Below are 21747 nucleotides of genomic sequence, written 5' to 3' on the forward strand. Positions count from 1 at the left end.
CCGCCACAAACACTCGCCGCTCCTCCTCCACAAACACTCGCCGCTCCTCCGCCTCAAACACTCGCCGCTCCTCCGCCACAAACACTCGCCGCTCCTCCGCCTCAAACACTCGCCGCTCCTCCGCAAACACTCGCCGCTCCTCCGCCTCAAACACTCGCCGCTCCTCCGCCTCAAACACTCGCCGCTCCTCCGCCTCAAACACTCGCCGCTCCTCCGCCTCAAACACTCGCCGCTCCTCCGCCACAAACACTCGCCGCTCCTCCGCCACAAACACTCGCCGCTCCTCCGCCTCAAACACTCGCCGCTCCTCCGCCTCAAACACTCGCCGCTCCTCCGCCACAAACACTCGCCGCTCCTCCGCCTCAAACACTCGCCGCTCCTCCGCCTCAAACACTCGCCGCTCCTCCGCCTCAAACACTCGCCGCTCCTCCGCCTCAAACACTCGCCGCTCCTCCGCCTCAAACACTCGCCGCTCCTCCGCCTCAAACACTCGCCGCTCCTCCCCCTCAAACACTCCCCGCTCCTCCGCCTCAAACACTCGCCGCTCCTCCGCCACAAACACTCGCCGCTCCTCCGCAAACACTCGCAGCTCCTCCGCCTCAAACACTCGCCGCTCCTCCGCCTCAAACACTCGCCGCTCCTCCCCCTCAAACACTCGCCGCTCCTCCCCCTCAAACACTCGCCGCTCCTCCGCCTCAAACACTCGCCGCTCCTCCGCCTCAAACACTCGCCGCTCCTCCCCCTCAAACACTCGCCGCTCCTCCGCCTCAAACACTCGCCGCTCCTCCGCCTCAAACACTCGCCGCTCCTCCGCCACAAACACTCGCCGCTCCTCCGCCTCAAACACTCGCCGCTCCTCCGCCTCAAACACTCGCCGCTCCTCCGCCTCAAACACTCGCCGCTCCTCCGCCTCAAACACTCGCCGCTCCTCCCCCTCAAACACTCGCCGCTCCTCCGCCTCAAACACTCGCCGCTCCTCCGCCACAAACACTCGCCGCTCCTCCGCCTCAAACACTCGCCGCTCCTCCCCCTCAAACACTCGCCGCTCCTCCGCCACAAACACTCCCCGCTCCTCCGCCGCAAACACTCGCCGCTCCTCCGCCTCAAACACTCGCCGCTCCTCCGCCTCAAACACTCGCCGCTCCTTCGCCTCAAACACTCGCCGCTCCTCCGCCTCAAACACTCTCCGCTCCTCCGCCTCAAACACTCGCCGCTCCTCCTCCTCAAACACTCGCCGCTCCTCCGCCACAAACACTCGCCGCTCCTCCGCCTCAAACACTCGCCGCTCCTCCGCCTCAAACACTCGCCGCTCCTCCGCCTCAAACACTCGCCGCTCCTCCGCCACAAACACTCGCCGCTCCTCCGCCACAAACACTCGCCGCTCCTCCGCCACAAACACTCGCCGCTCCTCCGCCTCAAACACTCGCCGCTCCTCCGCAAACACTCGCCGCTCCTCCACCTCAAACACTCGCCGCTCCTCCGCCTCAAACACTCGCCGCTCCTCCGCCTCAAACACTCGCCGCTCCTCCGCAAACACTCGCCGCTCCTCCGCCTCAAACACTCGCCGCTCCTCCGCCTCAAACACTCGCCGCTCCTCCGCCTCAAACACTCGCCGCTCCTCCGCCTCAAACACTCGCCGCTCCTCCGCCACAAACACTCGCCGCTCCTCCGCCACAAACACTCGCCGCTCCTCCGCCTCAAACACTCGCCGCTCCTCCGCCTCAAACACTCGCCGCTCCTCCGCCTCAAACACTCGCCGCTCCTCCGCCTCAAACACTCCCCGCTCCTCCGCCTCAAACACTCGCCGCTCCTCCGCCTCAAACACTCGCCGCTCCTCCGCCTCAAACACTCTCCGCTCCTCCGCCACAAACACTCGCCGCTCCTCCGCAAACACTCGCCGCTCCTCCGCCTCAAACACTCGCCCCTCCTCCGCCTCAAACACTCGCCGCTCCTCCGCCACAAACACTCGCCGCTCCTCCGCCTCAAACACTCGCCGCTCCTCCGCAAACACTCGCCGCTCCTCCGCCTCAAACACTCGCCGCTCCTCCGCCTCAAACACTCGCCGCTCCTCCGCCTCAAACACTCGCCGCTCCTCCGCCTCAAACACTCGCCGCTCCTCCGCAAACACTCGCCGCTCCTCCGCCTCAAACACTCGCCGCTCCTCCGCCTCAAACACTCCCCGCACCTCCGCCTCAAACACTCGCCGCTCCTCCGCCTCAAACACTCGCCGCTGCTCCGCCACAAACACTCGCCGCTCCTCCGCCTCAAACACTCGCCGCTCCTCCGCCTCAAACACTCGCCGCTCCTCCGCCTCAAACACTCGCCGCTCCTCCGCAAACACTCGCCTCTCCTCCGCCTCAAACACTCGCCGCTCCGCCTCAAACACTCGCCGCTCCTCCGCCTCAAACACTCGCCGCTCCTCCGCCTCAAACACTCGCCGCTCCTCCGCCGCAAACACTCGCCGCTCCTCCGCCTCAAACACTCGCCGCTCCTCCGCCACAAACACTCCCCGCTCCTCCGCCTCAAACACTCGATGCTCCTCCGCCGCAAACACTCACCGCTCCTCCGCCTCAAACACTCGCCGCTCCTCCGCCTCAAACACTCGCCGCTCCTCCGCCTCAAACACTCGCCGCTCCTCCGCCTCAAACACTCGCCGCTCCTCCGCCTCAAACACTCGCCGCTCCTCCGCCTCAAACACTCGCCGCTCATCCGCCTCAAACACTCGCCGCTCCTCCGCCTCAAACACTCGCCGCTCCTCCGCCACAAACACTCCCCGCTCCTCCGCCGCAAACACTCGCCGCTCCTCCCCCTCAAACACTCGCCGCTCCTCCGCCACAAACACTCGCCGCTCCTCCGCCTCAAACACTCGCCGCTCCTCCGCCTCAAACACTCGCCGCTCCTCCGCCTCAAACACTCGCCGCTCCTCCGCCTCAAACACTCGCCGCTCCTCCGCCTCAAACACTCGCCGCTCCTCCGCCTCAAACACTCGCCGCTCCTCCGCCGCAAACTCTCGCCGCTCCTCCGCCTCAAACACTCGCCGCTCCTCCGCCGCAAACACTCGCCGCTCCTCCGCCTCAAACACTCGCCGCTCCTCCGCCTCAAACACTCGCCGCTCCTCCGCAAACACTCGCCGCTCCTCCGCCTCAAACACTCCCCGCTCCTCCGCCTCAAACACTCGCCGCTCCTCCGCAAACACTCGCCGCTCCTCCGCCTCAAACACTCGCCGCTCCTCCGCCACAAACACTCGCCGCTCCTCCCCCTCAAACACTCGCCGCTCCTCCGCCTCAAACACTCGCCGCTCCTCCGCCTCAAACACTCCCCGCTCCTCCGCCTCAAACACTCGCCACTCCTCCGCCTCAAACTCTCGCCGCTCCTCCGCCTCAAACACTCGCCGCTCCTCCGCCACAAACACTCGCCGCTCCTCCTCCTCAAACACTCGCTGCTCCTCCGCAAACACTCGCCGCTCCTCCGCCTCAAACACTCGCCGCTCCTCCGCCTCAAACACTCGCCGCTGCTCCGCCTCAAACACTTGCCGCTCCTCCGCCTCAAACACTCGCCGCTCCTCCGCCTCAAACACTCGCCGCTCCTCCGCCTCAAACACTCGCCGCTCCTCCGCCACAAACACTCGCCGCTCCTCCGCCACAAACACTCGCCGCTCCTCCGCCTCAAACACTCGCCGCTCCTCCGCCACAAACACTCGCCGCTCCTCCGCCTCAAACACTCGCCGCTCCTCCGCCTCAAACACTCGCCGCTCCTCCGCCACAAACACTCGCCGCTCCTCCTCCACAAACACTCGCCGCTCCTCTGCCTCAAACACTCGCCGCTCCTCCGCCACAAACACTCGCCGCTCCTCCGCCTCAAACACTCGCCGCTCCTCCGCCTCAAACACTCGCCGCTCCTCCGCCTCAAACACTCGCCGCTGCTCCGCCTCAAACACTCGCCGCTCCTCTGCCACAAACACTCGCCGCTCCTCCGCCTCAAACACTCGCCGCTCCTCCGCCACAAACACTCGCCGCTCCTCCGCCTCAAACACTCGCCGCTCCTCTGCCACAAACACTCGCCGCTCCTCCGCCTCAAACACTCGCCGCTCCTCCGCCTCAAACACTCGCCGCTCCTCCGCCTCAAACACTCGCCGCTCCTCCGCCTCAAACACTCGCCGCTCCTCCGCCACAAACACTCGCCGCTCCTCCGCCTCAAACACTCGCCGCTCCTCCGCCTCAACCACTGTCGCTCCTCCGCCACAAACACTCGCCGCTCCTCCGCCTCAAACACTCGCCGCTCCTCCGCCTCAAACACTCGCCGCTCCTCCGCCTCAAACACTCGCCGCTCCTCCGCCTCAAACACTCGCCGCTCCTCCGCCTCAAACACTCGCCGCTCCTCCGCCTCAAACACTCGCCGCTCCTCCGCCTCAAACACTCGCCGCTCCTCCGCCACAAACACTCGCCGCTCCTCCGCCGCAAACATTCGCCGCTTCTCCGCCTCAAACACTCGCCGCTCCTCCGCCTCAAACACTCGCCGCTCCTCCGCCTCAAACACTCGCCGCTCCTCCGCCACAAACACTCGCCGCTCCTCCGCCACAAACACTCGCCGCTCCTCCCCCTCAAACACTCGCCGCTCCTCCGCCACAAACACTCGCCGCTCCTCCGCCACGATCTCCTGCCACACCTCCGCACGAAACATTCGCCAAACCTCCGTGACGATCGCCCACTGAATCTCAGCCACGAACCCTCAATGCTCGATCACTCGCCGCTCCTCCGCCACGACCTTCCCGCTCCTCTGCTTTACCACAGCCCCACCGATGCTCCCAACGGCAACCTGGGGCCTGATGACGTCACCCATTTGTGTCAGCTCGCACTGGAATTGTAGTGGTGTACTCGGCCTTCCGCGAGAGGTGGTTGCCGGAGGGACTGGAGTGCATCATCATCCCCGGCAACCACATTTTGATTTGATTTAAGTTGCTGCCAAAGTTTAATTTGTTTATTGTGTCGGGTTCAGTGCCCCCCTCCACCCCCCCGCCTTTTAGCCAGGGGGCACTTGTATAATTTGTGGTTTTAATCCCCTCAAAAAAAAACAAGGGGGCACTGGAATGAACGTTTCTAGAGTGTGCCCACCCCCCCCCCCCCTTTAATCAGGTGGCACTTGTTTATTGTCTTCAACTAAAGTAGTTGTAGTGGTATGCTCCAGCTCTTTTATGGCCAACTGCAGAGGTGTTCTCTTGCAGGTCGGGGGGGCCGTGATGTCTGTGCACCTCTCCGCCAGCCACGGGCACCCCACTGCGTTTGCATATCTACATTCCCGTACCAATCGCAAATCATGCCTTATAGCTATCACGTTGACTGCCATGCATGCACTGTTTATTCTATGGATTACTCAGCGTACACTGTTTATTCTATGGATTACTCAGCATACACTGTTTATTCTATGGATTACTCAGCGTACACTGTTTATTCTATGGATTACTCAGCATACACTGTTTATTCTATGGATTACTCAGCGTACACTGTTTATTCTATAGATTACTCAGCGTGCACTGTTTATTCTATGGATTACTCAGCGTACACTGTTTATTCTATAGATTACTCAGCATGCACTGTTTATTCTATGGATTACTCAGCGTACACTGTTTATTCTATGGATTACTCAGCGTACACTGTTTATTCTATGGATTACTCAGCGTACACTGTTTATTCTATGGATTACTCAGCATACACTGTTTATTCTATGGATTACTCAGCGTACACTGTTTATTCTATAGATTACTCAGCGTGCACTGTTTATTCTATGGATTACTCAGCGTACACTGTTTATTCTATGGATTACTCAGCATACACTGTTTATTCTATGGATTACTCAGCGTACACTGTTTATTCTATAGATTACTCAGCGTGCACTGTTTATTCTATGGATTACTCAGCGTACACTGTTTATTCTATAGATTACTCAGCGTGCACTGTTTATTCTATGGATTACTCAGCGTACACTGCTTATTCTATAGATTACTCAGCGTGCACTGTTTATTCTATGGATTACTCAGCGTACACTGTTTATTCTATAGATTACTCAGCGTGCACTGTTTATTCTATGGATTACTCAGCGTACACTGTTTATTCTATGGATTACTCAGCGTGCACTGTTAATTCTATGGATTACTCAGCGTACACTGTTTATTCTATAGATTACTCAGCGTGCACTGTTTATTCTATGGATTACTCAGCGTACACTGTTTATTCTATAGATTACTCAGCATGCACTGTTTATTCTATAGATTACTCAGCGTGCACTGTTTATTCTATAGATTATTCAGCGTACACTGTTTATTCTATGGATTACTCAGCGTACACTGTGTATTCTATAGATTACTCAGCATGCGCTGTTTATTCTATGGATTACTCAGCGTGCACTGTGTATTCTATAGATTACTCAGCATACACTATTTATTCTATAGATTACTCAGCGTACAATGTTTATTCTATAGATTACTCAGCGTGCACTGTTTATTCTATACATTACTCTGCAGGCACTGTTTATTCTATAGACAATCACTTGGGGGTTGGTTTGTGATGTAATTGACCTCAGGAAATAAAAAGACTTATATTCATATAGCGCTTTTCACAACCACCAGAAATCCCAAAGCACTTTACAGCCAATGAAGTCCTGTTTTTGAAGTATAGTCACTGTTGTAATGTAGGAAACGCGGCAGCCTATATGTGCACAGCAAGCTCCCACAAACAGCAATGTGATAATGACCAGATAATCTGTGTTTAATGATGTTGATTGAAGGATAAATATTGGCCAGGACACCAGGGAGAACTTTCCTGCTCTTCTGAGAAATAGTGCCATGGGATCTTTTGCGTTTACCTGAGAGGGCAGATGGGGCCTCGGTTTAATGTCTCCTATGAAAGAAGGCACTTCTGAAATTGCAGCACTCCCTCAGTACTGCACTGCAGTGTTTTTGTGTTGAAGTCTCTGGAGTGGGACTTGAACTTCTGACTCAGAGGCGAGCGTTCTACCAACTGAATCACTGGCTGACATAATCAATTTGTCCCTTCACGCATTTATACTTGATGAATATATTACTTCCTTGCTTTGTAACAGTTCAACGTCACTTGTCACGAACTCAGATTTCAGTATAGCATAATCAGGTTATCATCGAGGTGCTCAGTGCCCTCCCGGATGCTTTTCCTCCACTTAGGGCGGTCTTTGGCCGGGGACTCCCAGGTGTTGGTGGGGATGTTGCACTTTATCAGGGAGGCTTGGAGGGTGTCCTTGAATAAGAACTATCAACAAGATACTTGCCTATTGTTCCAAGTAGGGAGGTTTGAATTCATGGCTTCTGTCAAACTACTATGTGATCAAAATTTGCTATAGCGACATAGAACTGATGCTGTTTTATTTCTCTCCTCTAAAGTCGACTTTGCCTTAGTGAGCCGAGCTGTGCCACTGAGAATTTACACAAGGAAGCTAAACTGTGGTGAGTGATTTGAACAATACGCATCGGGTCTTGACAAGATCACAAGTTCGGGTTGGATGAATGTGGCCATTTCATCCATCCACAAAGATCCCACTGCTCTCATCACACATTCTTCAATAATTTTAGGAATTTTGTTCTTACTGCCCTACCATTCCACATGCTGATCACTTTCTGGCATCAGTCCTCTCACTACTAGTGTGAAATTCTGCCCCTTGCTCTGCTATCATGTTTTAATTTGAGGCTGCGTTCCACATTTATATTTTCTATCTTGTACTATCTCATAGTTCAAAAAAAGGCCATCTCCTTTTCAGACTGAATACACAATTATCCCAATCTTTCATTATAACTCCATCCCATGACTCCTCCCTACATTCTCACTGAACTTAAACATTTTCCTTGTCTTCAACACCATAAGAACATAAGAATTAGGAGTGGGAGTGTAATATAGAGCTGCCCCCTAGTGGACTACTGCTCCTGCTAGTGGACTACTGTGGTAATGCAACTGCTGATGTAAATACAATCAAGGGTCATGTGACAAGTTTTCTCTAGAGCCATCTTGTGTGTAGTGTGCTTAGTGATGTCCAAAAGAATATATCTTTATAAATCTCCCTCGGCTGCTCCAGGCTCACGCTGTGTGGCTGCGCAGCTTAAAGGGAACATTGGTCATAACTATGGTGCAAGAGCAGAATGGGCCAGATTGTCCCCCAAGGAAATTCTCCTTTAATTGATTGACACTGAAACATTGAAATGCGTGAATTCCCTCGATCATTTACGTCGCCTCTGAGATAGTTGCTTCGTTCCCATAACCCGCTGCTGTTCACAGAGCCCTGTCTCAAGACCCGCTCACCCACATTTTCTGGAATTTCCGCGAAGAATGCGTTGGCGTAGAACCACACCCACAAATTTAGGCCCAAAGTCACCCGACATTAGTGTAAGCGACTTCTGGAGTTTGTTGAAATTTTCATCACACTTTTTTGTGTGAATTTTGCTGACTGAAACGGACAGCATTATCCTTAACCAAAGTGTACCCAAAAATGTTCGTCATCAGATGTTCAGAAGGACTATGCAGCTGAAATGGCCTTCACCATGGGGATACCCTTGTTCTACATACCAAATGGGCGAGGAGCAGCGGAGGCAATAGGCTTGGAGAGTCAGGCACCATGGCAGACAATAGCATCCCCTTCCACCTCCTCACGATTACTCCTGTTGGTGGGACTGCATTTGCAATTCTTTTACGCCGGTGCAAATGAGATCAGCAGGAAATTTTGTCGCAAGTTTCCAATTCGGCACAAAAAACAATGTAAATTTCAGCATAACTTCTGCATAAATAAAATCCAGCAAATTCCGGGCCACTCTTTCAGTCCACAGAACTAAATACTTTCAATCATAGTTCATCTTCTTAACAAAACTAATCCAAGCTGTCGTTATATCCAAGATGCCCTCTTTCCTGCTTTTGCTATGGATCTAAATCGTGTGTGAACCAATAATCTAAGTGATCAAGTCAGATAGTGCAAATAAAATACAGAGTAAAGCACTTCCCACTGTCTGATCAAGCACTGCCAGGTCGGGTATGTCATATATTTTCTTCATGGGTTCTTTGCTTAAGCATTCATAGCAACACATTGCTATTAAGAACTAGTTGGTTTATTAACAAAGGTTTAAGAAATCACACAACACATTACCAGTTAACTTTGGCAGAAAAAAAATCAAAGAGCAAGTTATTATTTAAATGGAGAAAGATTGCAAAGTGCTGCAGTACAGCGGGACCTGGGGTACTTGTGCAAGAAAAACAAAAGGATAGTATGCAGGTACAGCAAGTGATCAGGAAGGCCAATGGTATCTCGGCCTTTATTGCAAAGGGGATGGAGTATAAAAGCAGGGAAGTCTTGCTACAGTTATACAGGGTATTGGTGAGGCCACACCTGGAATGCTGCGTGCAGTTTTAGTTTCCATATTTACGAAAGGATATACTTGCTTTGGAGGCAGTTCAGAGGAAGTTAACTAGATTGATTCTGGGGATGAAGGGGTTGTCTTATGAGGAAAGGTTGGGTAGGTTGGGCCTCTGACTCACTGGAATTCAGAAGAATGAGAGGTGATCTTATCGAAACATATAAGATTATGAGGGGGCTTGACAAGGTGAATGCAGAGAGGATGTTTCCACTGATGGGGGAGACTAGAACTAGAGGGCATGAACTTAGAATAAGGGGTTGCCCATTTGAAACTGAGATGAGGAGAAATTTCTTCTCTCAGAGGGTTGTGAATCTGTGGAATTCGCTGCCTCAGAGAGCTGTGGAAGCTGGGACATTGAATAAATTTAAGACAGAAATAGACAGTTTCTTAAACGATAAGGGGATAAGGGGTTATGAGGAGCGGGCGGGGAAGTGGAGCTGAGTCCATGATCAGATCAGCCATGATCGTATTAAATGGTAGAGCAGGCTCGAGGGGCCGTATGGCCTACTCCTGCTCCTATTTCTTATGTTCTTATGTTCATCCACTAGGCTCACAACTCCATGCCTCATTGTGGATGACCTAGACTCAACTGACTGGGGTTTTATTGAGTCTTGTGAACATCACGTGACAGGCTAAGCCACTCAAAATGTAACGGCTCCAGGTGCATACATTACAGGGTACAAGTATTGGTTAGATAAAGAGTAAAGCTGTCTTTTACTTTGCCTCGCCACAAGACAGTTATAACACAAGATGTACATTTTACCCCAGCCCCCTCCCACCGCCAAATATTTTGTACCGAAGGTCAGAAGCTGCAGAGGCAATCGCGACACAGAGAGAGATTTAATTAGAGCACAATTTTTACCAAGGAAAGAAGACATCAGCCTCTCATCCTGCAATAAGATGGCTCCTTTCAGCAGGTATTCAAAATAAGAGTTGAACCCTGTCCCTATCCCAGCATCCTGCGCCACCCACTTTGATGTTACAATATTGATGTGGTTTCCAACCTATGGGAAAGAGATAATAGGAGAAAAGGGGACAAAAAAAGGGAGAAAAGCAGTGGCAAACATTTAAGGAGATATTTCATCTAACTCCCTTTTGAATATATCTAACGAACTGGCCTCAACAACTTTCTGTGGTAGAGAATTCCACAGGTTCATAATGAGTGAAGAAGTTTCTCCTCATCTGGGTCCTAAATGGCTTACCCCTTAGCCTTAGACTGTGATCCCTGGTTCTGGACTTCCTCAACATCGGGAACATTCTTCCTGTATCTAACCTGTCTAAACCCGTCAGAATTTTATATGTTTCGATGAGATCCTCTCTCCTTTAAATTCCAGTGACTATAAGCCGAGTCGATCCAATCTTTCCTCATATGTCAGTCCTGCCATCTCGGGAATCAGTCTGGTGAACCTTCGCTGCACTCCCTCAAGAGCAAGAATGTCCTTCCTCAGATTAGGAGACCAAAACTGTACACAATATTCAAGGTGTGGCCTCACCAAGTTCCTGTACAACTGCAGCAAGACCTCCCTGCTCCTATACTCAATTCCTCTTGCTATGAAGGCCAACATGCCATTTGAATGGCGGAGCAGGCTCGAGGGGCCAAATGGCCTACTCCTGCTCCTATTTATTATATTGTTATGTACTCCAACCCCCTTGCAATAAAGACTAACATACCATTTGCCTTCCTAATACTTGTATGTTAACTTTTTGTAACTTGTGTCCAAGGACACCCAAATCCCGCTGAACACCAGCAAATATGCAGCTTTTCTGTTTTTTTACCAAAGTGGACAATGTTACCAGAGGTGTATATACTGCTCAAGATGTGCTCTGACCAGGGCACCATAAAACATAATTGTCTCCACTTGTTGTCTACCCGTTCTAATGCTCTTCTGGCTGGTCTCTTATCTTGCACCCTCCATAAACTTGAACTCATCCAAAACCTGCTGCCCCTACCCTAACTTGCACCAAGTCCTGTTCACCTGTCCTGTGCCTAGTGACCTTCATTGGCTCCCAGTCCAGCAACATCTCGATTTTAAAACTCTCATCCTTGTTTTCAAATGCCTCCTTGGGCTCACCCCTCCCTATCAATGCAATCGTCTCCAGCTCTACAATCCTTTGGGATCTCTGCGTTCCTCCAATTCTGGCCTCTTGCAGACTCCTGATTTTAATCGCATCACCATTAGCAGCTTCCTGGGCCTTAGGCTCTTGAATTCCCTCCCTAAACCTTTCTGCCCCACTAACACTCCTCCTTCCTTAAAATTTACCTCCTTGACCGAGCTTTTGGTCACCTATGCTCAGGGGGCCGGAATCGGAGAACGTACCGCCCACTGCCGCTGACATTCCTCTCGTCGTGGCCTGGAGCGGGCGGGAGGGGAGAGCTGCCGGGAAGCGCCTGACAACGTTAGCGGACGGCCGATGAGTACACTCCCGCCCGCTGAGCTGCCAGATTGGTGCGGGCGGGAGTCAGCTGGAGGCGGTGGTGGACCGCTGCGTGCAGGAAGCTCTGTCCTCAGTGGTAAGTGTGAAGATGCTGTAAAAAAAGGTTTGTGAAGTTTGTGGAAATTATTTCTTTACCTAGATGGGATTCCCTGAAAGTCGTCCGATTTTTTTTTTTTGGTTTTGATGCTTTTTATTTTGACATCTTCGACCCTCCATCCTCGGTGGCACTTGGGCAGCAAGCGCCTCTGCCGCCGAGAATGTGATCTCCCGCCCGCTGCCGCCCAGATTGGCGGTGTGCGTCGCAGATTTGCCACCCACTGACCTTCGAGAGACCTGGGTGATGAAAATCCCGCCCAATGAACGGTCAGGGACATCGGCGGTCCTTTGGGCGGGCGGGGACCTTCAACAAGTTGTGCCCCTAATCTCTGAGGTGCCACGGTGTCAAACATTGTTTGATGCCGCTGCTCTGAGGCACCTCGGGACGTTTTTCTCCAGTACAGGCGCTATATAAATGCAAGTTGTTGTATATATTTGCTCTGCTCTTTGCTCCGTCACCATGATTGGACATGTTGGTCCAAGTCGACAGCAAGCCTTAGATCTCATTCATAGCAGCACCATTGATGAAGTACTTATTGTGATGGAAGCTAGCTCCCTCCTGTGTCACAGCAGTTAAAAAAATCTGTTGTATGGTTTTAACTTTACAACTGTAATTACATAATAGCATAGTGGTTATTTTTAAATTAACTGGGGTTAAGTAGAAACTCTTTCCTTACTAGACCACAAACTGAATCAAGCTGTTTACCCGATTGATTGATTTGCTAAGTAATATGGAACGTTTTTTGTAAGAGAATGCACTGTGTACACATTTAGCATCTCTTGCATAACAAAAATCGCTGTCAGAAATGCTGCATGTAAAAAAATCAAAAGACTTACTTAAAGAACGAAGAATTTGAACACATTTATTATTTTGGTTTTGGAAACAGTTTAAAGTATCTGGCAGTTAAGTGCTGTATTACAGAATCATACAATGATTCAACACATGGGGCCCAAGTTTCCACACGATAAAAAACGGGCGCCCCTCCGAGCTGGGCGCCCGTTTTTCACGCCGGAAAAAAAACTTGCGATTCTGGAGTGCCCTGCAGCTCCATGGCTGCTTGGCGCGGCGCCCAGGGGGGGCGGAGCCTACCACTCACGCCGATTTTGTAAATGGGAGGGGGCGGGTACCATTTAAATTAGTTTTTTTCCTGCCGGCAACCCTGCGCATGCGCGTTGGAGCGTTCGCGTGCGCGCAGTGTGAAAAAAACATTGGCACGTGGCCATTTTAGAAAGTGCTGCAGAAAACGTGAAGATTTGTTCTTGGACCCCTGCAAAGGCTTGTATTTTAATTTTATTGATATTTCTGTGTGTGAGGGAGTGCTTTTAGCAGCACTGCTGAAGAAATCACCTGCTGAAATCAGTGAGTTCAGCTTTTCACTGCTAAACTTGCAGAACCGGTGCCTGCAAATTAAGGACTGTGTTTGGAGAAAAAAAAGTGCCAATTCAACTTTGCAATGGATCAACGTCCACCAAGAAAAAATAATTTCTTACATGAGGAAGTGGAGATATTAGTGAATGTCATTGAGCAGAGATGGCAGGAGCTAGATACCAGCAACAGAGGTCGCATAAAAGTGCCACCAAAAGAAAAGAAGAAACGCTGGAACCAAGTTGCAGAAGATTACTGCGCAGTGGGGCATACCAGGAGGTCTGGAAGCCAATGTAAAAAGAAATGGCACGACCTTGGTCAAGTAGTTAGTGTAAGTAATATTTCCCATTTTTAATTTAATCGTAATTGTAACCTGGCTATCTGTATGTCCCACCTTGCAGACTGACACACTCTGTAAAAAGTTATATTTTACTCTTTGCAGAAGAAATTGGCCCACAACAAAAGGGAAGCAACTCGGACAGGAGGAGGCGCGCCCAATCTGCATCCACTGACACCCTTGGAACACAGGGTAGCTGCTATGATGAGTCGTACATGGAGAAAAGCAATTTGTACAGCACAAGCTGGGCCCGCACGCGAGGAAGAGGGTAAGTCCTGAAAAAGCATCGTGACCCTTCAAATCAACCTGCTGCCTGGCCTGCTATGTGTGAGAGTACTCATGCCACCCACCCGGCCTCCTCCCTTGCTGTTAAACATTTGTCTGCTCTGATGTATTTTGCAGAACATGATGATGATGATGATGATGATGATGATGATGATGCTGCTGCTGCCAACCCTGAGGATCCTGAGGGTACAGAACAAGAACCAGTACAACCAGCTGTGGACGATCCAGACTGGATGATGGCAGCGATGACTGAACTGTCTGCAGGGGGGAGCTTCCAATTTAATGTTTATGAGCCTCCATCAAGGGGCATCAGAGTTTCAACCCCTAGCATAGGTCTTGGTCCCACCTTCCATGGTTTTGCTTCCGATGATGCGGGTCCCAGTGGTGCTGCTGGTATAATGCAGCTTTCTACAGTCACTGCACTACCGTCCCAGCCTACGCCTCCCTCTCGCATAGGTTCTGGTTCCACCTACTATGGTTTCGATTCCGACGCTTCGGGTCCCAGTGTTGCTGCTGATATCATGGAGCAGTTTACACCCATTCGTCCAACATCCCAGCCCACGGCTCGCACTCGAGTGCTGCCGTCTGCAACACAGAGCATCCCACCATTCCAGCCTGAGCCTCTCCCTCCAGTTCAGCTGTCTGCAACACAGAGCATCCCACCATTCCAGCCCGAGCCTCTCCCTCCAGTTCAGCCGTCTGGAACACAGAGCGTCCCACAGTCCCAGCCTGCACCTCCCTGTGTAGTGGTGCCGCTTGCAACACCGAGCATCCCACCGTCCGTGCCCGTGCCTCCCAGTGTAGTGGTGCCACAAGCAGACCCAGGCAGAGGAGAAGGAGATTGGAGACACGCTCTCCTGAGATGCAGCGTGCAACAGATGCGGCTCAGGTTGTGGCATTGGGTATGGAGACCAATGAGCTTACCCGATCACTCATCGGTAGTGTCAGTGCAGTGGGTGAAGAGGTGACGGGCCTGACGGGAGAAATAGCAGTAATGACACGGGAACTTAGGGAGGGAATGTCCGAGGGAGTGCAATCGACGGCACAGGCCGTCAGGGAGGGCATGCAAGTGTTGGCACAGGCTGTCAGGATGGGCCTGGTTGAGGTAGCTGCTGCAATAAGGGCACACAGCCCAGCCAATCAAATGACACCCCCATGAGGAAGTGAACATTCACTGAGATATGGATGAGATGGTTGCAGCCTTTCTTTGCTGCTTTTGTTCTTGTTCTTGATGTAGCTGTAGTAGCGTTTTTCACATTGAAATTGTTTTGTAAGTTTTGTTACGTTACAACTTATAAGGGATCTTATGGTTTTTAAGTGATCTTATAGTGTAAATGCTCTCACATTTTTTTGTATCTTATTTAATTTTGCACCTAAAAAGTGATCCTGAAGTTTAAAAGTGTTCTTCAGATTGTAAGATTTTTCAAATTGAAATTGTTTTGTAAGTTTTGTAACTTTACAACTTATAAGTGATCTCAGGGTTTTCAAGTGATCTTATAGTGTAAATGCTCGCACATTCTGTAAATTATTTAATTTTGCATCTAAAAAGTGATCTTGAAGTTTAAGTGATCTTAGAGTGTAAAATTTTTCACATAGAAAGTGTTTTGTAACTTTTGTAACTTTACAAGTTTATAAGTGATCTTAAAGTTTTTAAGTGATCTTCAAGAGTCATATTAAAAAGTATAGTTTGATACAACAAATATTTTATTAGAGTGACCTTAACTTTTCAATAAAATATTTTTTCATTAAAACTGTTTCATGTTCCATTAACACAACACAACGTAGGAACAACTGCAAAGAATAAACATGTCCATGCACAACAGTGGTCGCAGAGCCTCAGGCATCAGTAGTTGAACCATTCACGGATGAGCTGCTGGCGCAAGTCTCGAGCAATCATTAAAGGGGCACGATGGACGGCCCTCCTCCGACCTCGTGCTCCGGCATCAGGCACTTGCATGCTTTCCTGATTGTCGTTATCATCTACATCCTGCTCTTCCGTAAGACTATCATCATGCACTGGACCCTCATGTGGGTCTTCTGGTTCCACTACCAGCTCCTGCTGCCTCACGATGGCTAAGTTATGAAGCATGCAGCACACAACAGTGAAGTGACCTACAATCTGAGGAGAGTATTGCAACTGTCCTCCGGTATGGTCCAGGCATCGGAATAGCTGTTTCAATATGCCAATGGCCCTCTCAATGATGCTGCCATGTTGTATTGATGGTCAGCTTCTGTCTGTGTTATGTGTAGGGGTGTCATGAGCCAGGTGGTCAGGCAGTACCCTTTGTCTCCCAGTAGCCAGCTCTGCCCTTCTGGCTGCTGCTCAAACATGTCAGATAGAACGCTGTCGCGTAGGATGACCGCACCGTGGGTGCTGCCAGGGTATCTCGCATCGACTGACATGATGCGCTGCTTGTCACACACAAGCTGCACATTGATAGAGTGGAAACCTTTCCTATTTCGGTACTGCTCAGAATCCTCCACGGGTGCTCGCAAGGCTATGTGGGTACAATCAATGCAGCCCTGTACCTTTGGGAAGCTGGCAATCCTGAAGAAGCCCACAGCCCTCTCATGGATCGCTTGTGCGGTCATTGGGAAATTGATGAAGTAATTCCTTCGCGCATAAAGTGCAGCCGTGACCTGGTAAACGCAGGCATGTATTGCATGTTGAGAGATGGCACACACATCTCCAGTTGTAGCCTGAAACGATCCCGAGGCATAGAAGGCAAGTGCAGCTGTTACCTTCACTTCAACAGACAGGGCAATTGTCCTTCTGCTTCTGGGCTGCAAATCTGCTCTCACCATATCACAGATCTCAGTGACAACTTCTCTGCGAAAACGCAGCCTTTTCACACAATCAGCCTCGCTCATGTCCAGGTACGAGCGCCTGGTTCGATATTGTCGACGTGGGTAAGGTCTCCTGCCCATCAACCTACGGGCTACGACGTTCCTGGTGCGGTGAGCTCCAATCAATTCTCTCCGATGCAGTGAATTGATGGCAAACCATTGCATAATCTGTGGTGTTGACAATGCAGCACCCATTCTGCAAATGTAAATATAAAACTGTCGATGTGGCTGCCTCTCCCTGTCCAAATGGCCTCAGTCCCCCTCACAGCTCGAAGCCTGCTGCTGTATCTTTGGCTGCCTGCCTGCCTGCCCCTCCCTCCCTCCCATTGTCGGGAACGACGCCAGACCGCTGAGCTGACTTTAAGGCCTCCACCTCAAGTGGAAGGCTGCTTGCTGCCTGCTTACTGCCTGCCTGCCCCTCCCTCCCTCCTGTTCGCGGGAACGACGCCACACCGCTGAGCTGACTGAAGCACTTTCACACAGGTAGGAAGATCTTTTCTTTGCTTATAAATGTTTATTCAGGTTGGATTTATTTGTATAATATTTGTATAAGTATAAATAAGGATTTATTGTAGAATTTAATGACTTCCCTTCCCCCTTTCCCCTCCCCCCCCACCTCGTTCTGGACGCCTAATTTGTAACCTGCGCCTGATTTTTTAATGTGTAGAACAGGTTTTTTCAGTTCTACAAAAATCTTCACTTGCTCCATTCTAAGTTAGTTTGGAGTACGTTTTCACTGTGGAAACTTTCAAATCAGGCGTCAGTGGCTGGACACGCCCCCTTTTTAAGAAAAAATTCTGTTCCAAAGTGAAACTGTTCTACCTGACTAGAACTGCAGAAAATAAAATGTGGAGAATTGCGATTTCTAAGATAGTCCGTTCTCCACCAGTTGCTCCTAAAAATCAGGCGCAAATCATGTGGAAACTTGGGCCCATAAGGAGGTCTGTGTCGGATCTATGGTTGAGCGACCCAATTAATCCCACTCCCCCTCGCTCTTTCCCCGTGGTCCTGCAAATTTCTTCCCTTCGAGTATTTATCCAATTCCCGTTTGAAAGTTACTATTGAATCTGCTCCCACCGCCCTTTCAGGCAGCGCGTTCCTGATCACAACAACTCGCTGCATAAACACATTCTCCCCATCTCCCCCTCTGGTTCTTTTGCCAATCACCTGCATCCTCTGGTTACCGACCCTCCTGCCACTGGGAACAGTTCCTCCTTATTTACTCGATCAGAACCTATATATCTGCTGGTTTATTTTATTTCTGTGTAAGTTTATTTATTGTGATAATACTGATTTGTAGTTTTTGCCTAAACTATCTGACAGCTTGGTGTTTTTCTACCTGGTGATGAGGTCAGGTAAATGGCAAGCATCCCATACCACCTTGGATGACTTACATGATATAAGGGCAGTTACCCCTATTCATTATGTACTGTAAATTGTGGGTTCACCTTTGGAAACTGTAGTCTACTATGATCATGAATAGGAGGCAACTTTACTGTTGCACTCAAGTCACACATTTTCTTTCCGATGTACAGTATATCACACTTGCTCTTGTTATTTTTCACTTGCCATTGCCCCACTCATTTACGCCTTTTAACTAATTGTGCAGTTCTTGGGTCATCTTCAAGCCTGGAATCCCAGCATCTAAGATTCTCAACAACAACAGCAACACAAACCTGTATTTATATAGCTCCTTTAACATAGTAAAACATCCCAAGGCGCTTCACAGGAGTATTATAAGACTGAAAATTTGACATTGAGCTACACGAGGAGAAGTTAGAGCAGGTGACCATTAGCTTGGTCAAAGAGGTAGTTTTTAAAGAGCGTCTTGAAGGAGGAAAGAGAGATAGAGAGGTGGAGAGGTTGACGGAGGGAGTTCCAGAGCTTGCGGCCAAGGCAACAGAAGGCATGGCCACTAATGGTGGAGCGACTAAAATCAGGGATGTCCACAAGAGGGCATAATTAGAGGAGCGCAGATATCTCTGGTGGGTTGTGGGGCTGGAGGAGATTACAGAGATAGGGAGAGGCGAGGCCATGAAGGGATTTGAAAACAAGGATGAGAATTTTGAAATCAAGGCGTTGTTTAACCGGGAGCCAGTGCAGGTCAGAAAGCGCAGGAGTGCTGGGTGAGCGGGACTTGGTGCGAGTTAGGACATGGGCAGCCGAGTTTTGGATGACCTCAAGTTTACATTGGGTAGAATGTAAGAGGCTAGCCAGGAGTGCATAGGATTACACCGGCTCTACGGCACAGAAACATGCATTTCAGTCCAACCAGTCCATGCTGACGTTTATGCTCCACTCGAGCCTCCTCCCATCTTTCCTCATCTAACTCTATCAGCATAACCCTCTATTCCCTTCACCCCCATATGCTTGTCCAGCCTCCCCTTAAATGCATCGATACTATTCGCCTCAACCCCTCCCTGTGGCAGCGAGTTCCACATTCTCACCGCTCTCTGGGTAAAGAGGTTTCTCCTGAATTCCCCATTGGGTTTATTGGTGACTAACTTATATTGATAGAAACATAGAAATTTACAGCCATTCCGGCCCATCGTGTCCGCGCCGGCCGACAAACAGCCACATAGCCCGCGGTCAGCAGACCTGAAGGTTATATATAAACCTATGAACAATGAACAATGGCGGACAGGTAAAGAGCATCCGGCCCAACCAGTCCGTCCCACATAGACCCCCACGACCCTCTGTGTGAAGAAGCTTCCCCTCAAATCCCCTCTAAACCTTCCATCAACCACCTTAAAACTATGCCCCCTTGTAATAGACCCCTCCAACAAGGGAAATAGGCCCTTACTATCCACCATATCCAGGCCCCTCAAAATGTTATACACCTCAATGAGGTCTCCTTTCAGCCTCCCCTGTTCCAATGAGAACAAACCCAGCCTATCTAATCTGTCCTCAGAGCTAAAATTCTCCATTCCAAGCAGCATCCTCGTAAATCACCTCTGCACCCTCTCTAGTGCAGTCACGTCCTTCCTATAATATGGTGACCAGAACTACATGCAGTACTCCAGCTGTAGCCTAACCAGAGTATTAAACAATTTAAACATAACCTCCCTGCTCTTGTATTCTATGCCTCGGCCAATAAAGGCAAGCATTCCGTATGCCGTCTTATCCACCTGGCCTGCTACTTTCAGGGATCTGTGGACAAGCACTCCAAGGTCCCTTTGTTCATCTACACTATTAAGTGGCCTATCGCTTAATGTGTATACCCTTTCCTTATTAGCCCTCCCCAAGTGCATTACCTCACACTTCTCTGAATTAAATTCCATTTGCCACTGCTCTGCCCACCTGACCAGTAGATTGATATCCTCCTGCAGTCCATGACTTTCCTCTTCATTATCAACCACACAGCCAATTTTAGTGTCATCTGCAAACTTCTTAATCATACTCCCTATATTCAAATCTAGCTCATTGATGTATACCACAAAAATCAAGGGACCCAGTACTGAGCCCTGCGGAACCCCACTGGAAACATCCTTCCAGTCAAAAAAACATCCATCAATCATTACCCTTTGCTTCCTACCTCCAAGTCAATTTTGGATCCAACTTGCCACTTTGCCCTGGAACCCATGGGCTTTTACCTTTGTGACCAGTCTACCATGTGGGACCTTATCAAAAGCCTTGCTAAAGTTTATATACACTACATCATATGCACTACCCTCATCGACCCTCCTGGTTACCTCCTCGAAAAATTCAATCAGTTTAGTCAAACACGACCTTCCCTTAACAAATCTGTGCTGACTGTCCCTGATTAATCCTTGCCTTTCTAAATGTAGATTTATCCTGTCTTTCAGGATTTTTTCCAATAATTTTCCCACCACTGAGGTTAGCTGACAGGCCTGTAATTACTCGGCCTATCCCTTTCTCCCTTGTTAAACAAGGGTACTACATTAGCAGTCCTCCAGTCCTCCGGCACCAAGCCCAGATCCAAAGAGGACTGGAAAATGATGGTCAAGGTCTTTGCTATTTCCTCTTTTACTTCGCTCAACAGCCTGGGATGCATTTCATCCGGGCCTGGGGACTTATCCACTTTCAAAGCTGCTAAACCCCTTAATACTTCCTCTCACTATATTTATTTCATCCTGAATATCACACTCCTCCTCGATAACAGTATCTGCATTGCTCCTTTCCTTTGTGAAAACAAACGCAAAGTATTCATTAACAACCCTACCATCATCTTTGGCCTCCACACAAAGATTACCCTCATGGTCTCTAATAGGCCCTACCCTTTCTTTAGTTATCCTCTTGCTCTTAATATATTTATAGAACATCTTTGGGTTTTCCTTAATTTTACTTGCCAAGGATTTTTCATGCTCTCTCTTAGCATTCCTAAAATCTTTTTTAATTTCACCTCTGAACTTTCTATATTACTCCAGAGATTCTACAATATTTAAACGTCGGTATATGACATAAGCGTCCCTTTTTTCCTTTATCCTCCCCTGTAAGTCCCTAGACATCCAGGGGGCTCTAGAATTGTTATTCCCACCCTCTTTCTTTCAGGGCACATGTTTGACCTGAGCCTTCCGGATCTCCTCCTTGAATGCCTCCCACTGTTCAGACACTGATTTACCCACAAGTAGCTGTTTCCAGTCCACTGTGGCCAAATCACTTTTCAACTTAGCAAAGTTAGTTTTTCCCTAATTTGGGACTTTTATTCCTGGCCTATCCTCCTTATCCATAACTACCTTGAATCTGACTGAATTATGGCCACTGGCACCCAAGTGCTCTCCCATTAATACCCCTTTCACCTGCCCAGGTTCATTCCCCAAAACTAAATCCAGAATCGCCCCCTCCCGTGTTGGACTTGTTACATACAGTTGAATGCATTTTAAGAATTCCGCACCCTCTATATCCTTCACACTATATTTTTCCCAATCAATATTAGGATACTTGAAATCCCTTACTATTACTGCCCTATGGTTTTTGGACTTCACAAAATTTGCCTAC

General features: G+C 49.7%; 1 long non-coding RNA gene across 1 annotated transcript in view; it reads left to right on the forward strand.

Moving 5' to 3' along the window:
* Positions 1 to 12646, forward strand: part of LOC139267990 (uncharacterized) — a 22481-nt gene extending 9835 nt beyond the window's left edge. Inside the window, exons 2-3 of the long non-coding RNA XR_011593954.1 lie at positions 7409 to 7471; positions 11717 to 12646. This is a non-coding gene — a long non-coding RNA (uncharacterized lncRNA). The remainder of the gene's footprint in view (positions 1 to 7408; positions 7472 to 11716) is intronic.
* The last annotated feature ends 9101 nt before the right edge of the window (positions 12647 to 21747 follow it).

Source organism: Pristiophorus japonicus, chromosome 8 (genome assembly GCF_044704955.1).
Source record: "Pristiophorus japonicus isolate sPriJap1 chromosome 8, sPriJap1.hap1, whole genome shotgun sequence".
NCBI classification, from domain to species: Eukaryota; Metazoa; Chordata; class Chondrichthyes; family Pristiophoridae; genus Pristiophorus; species Pristiophorus japonicus.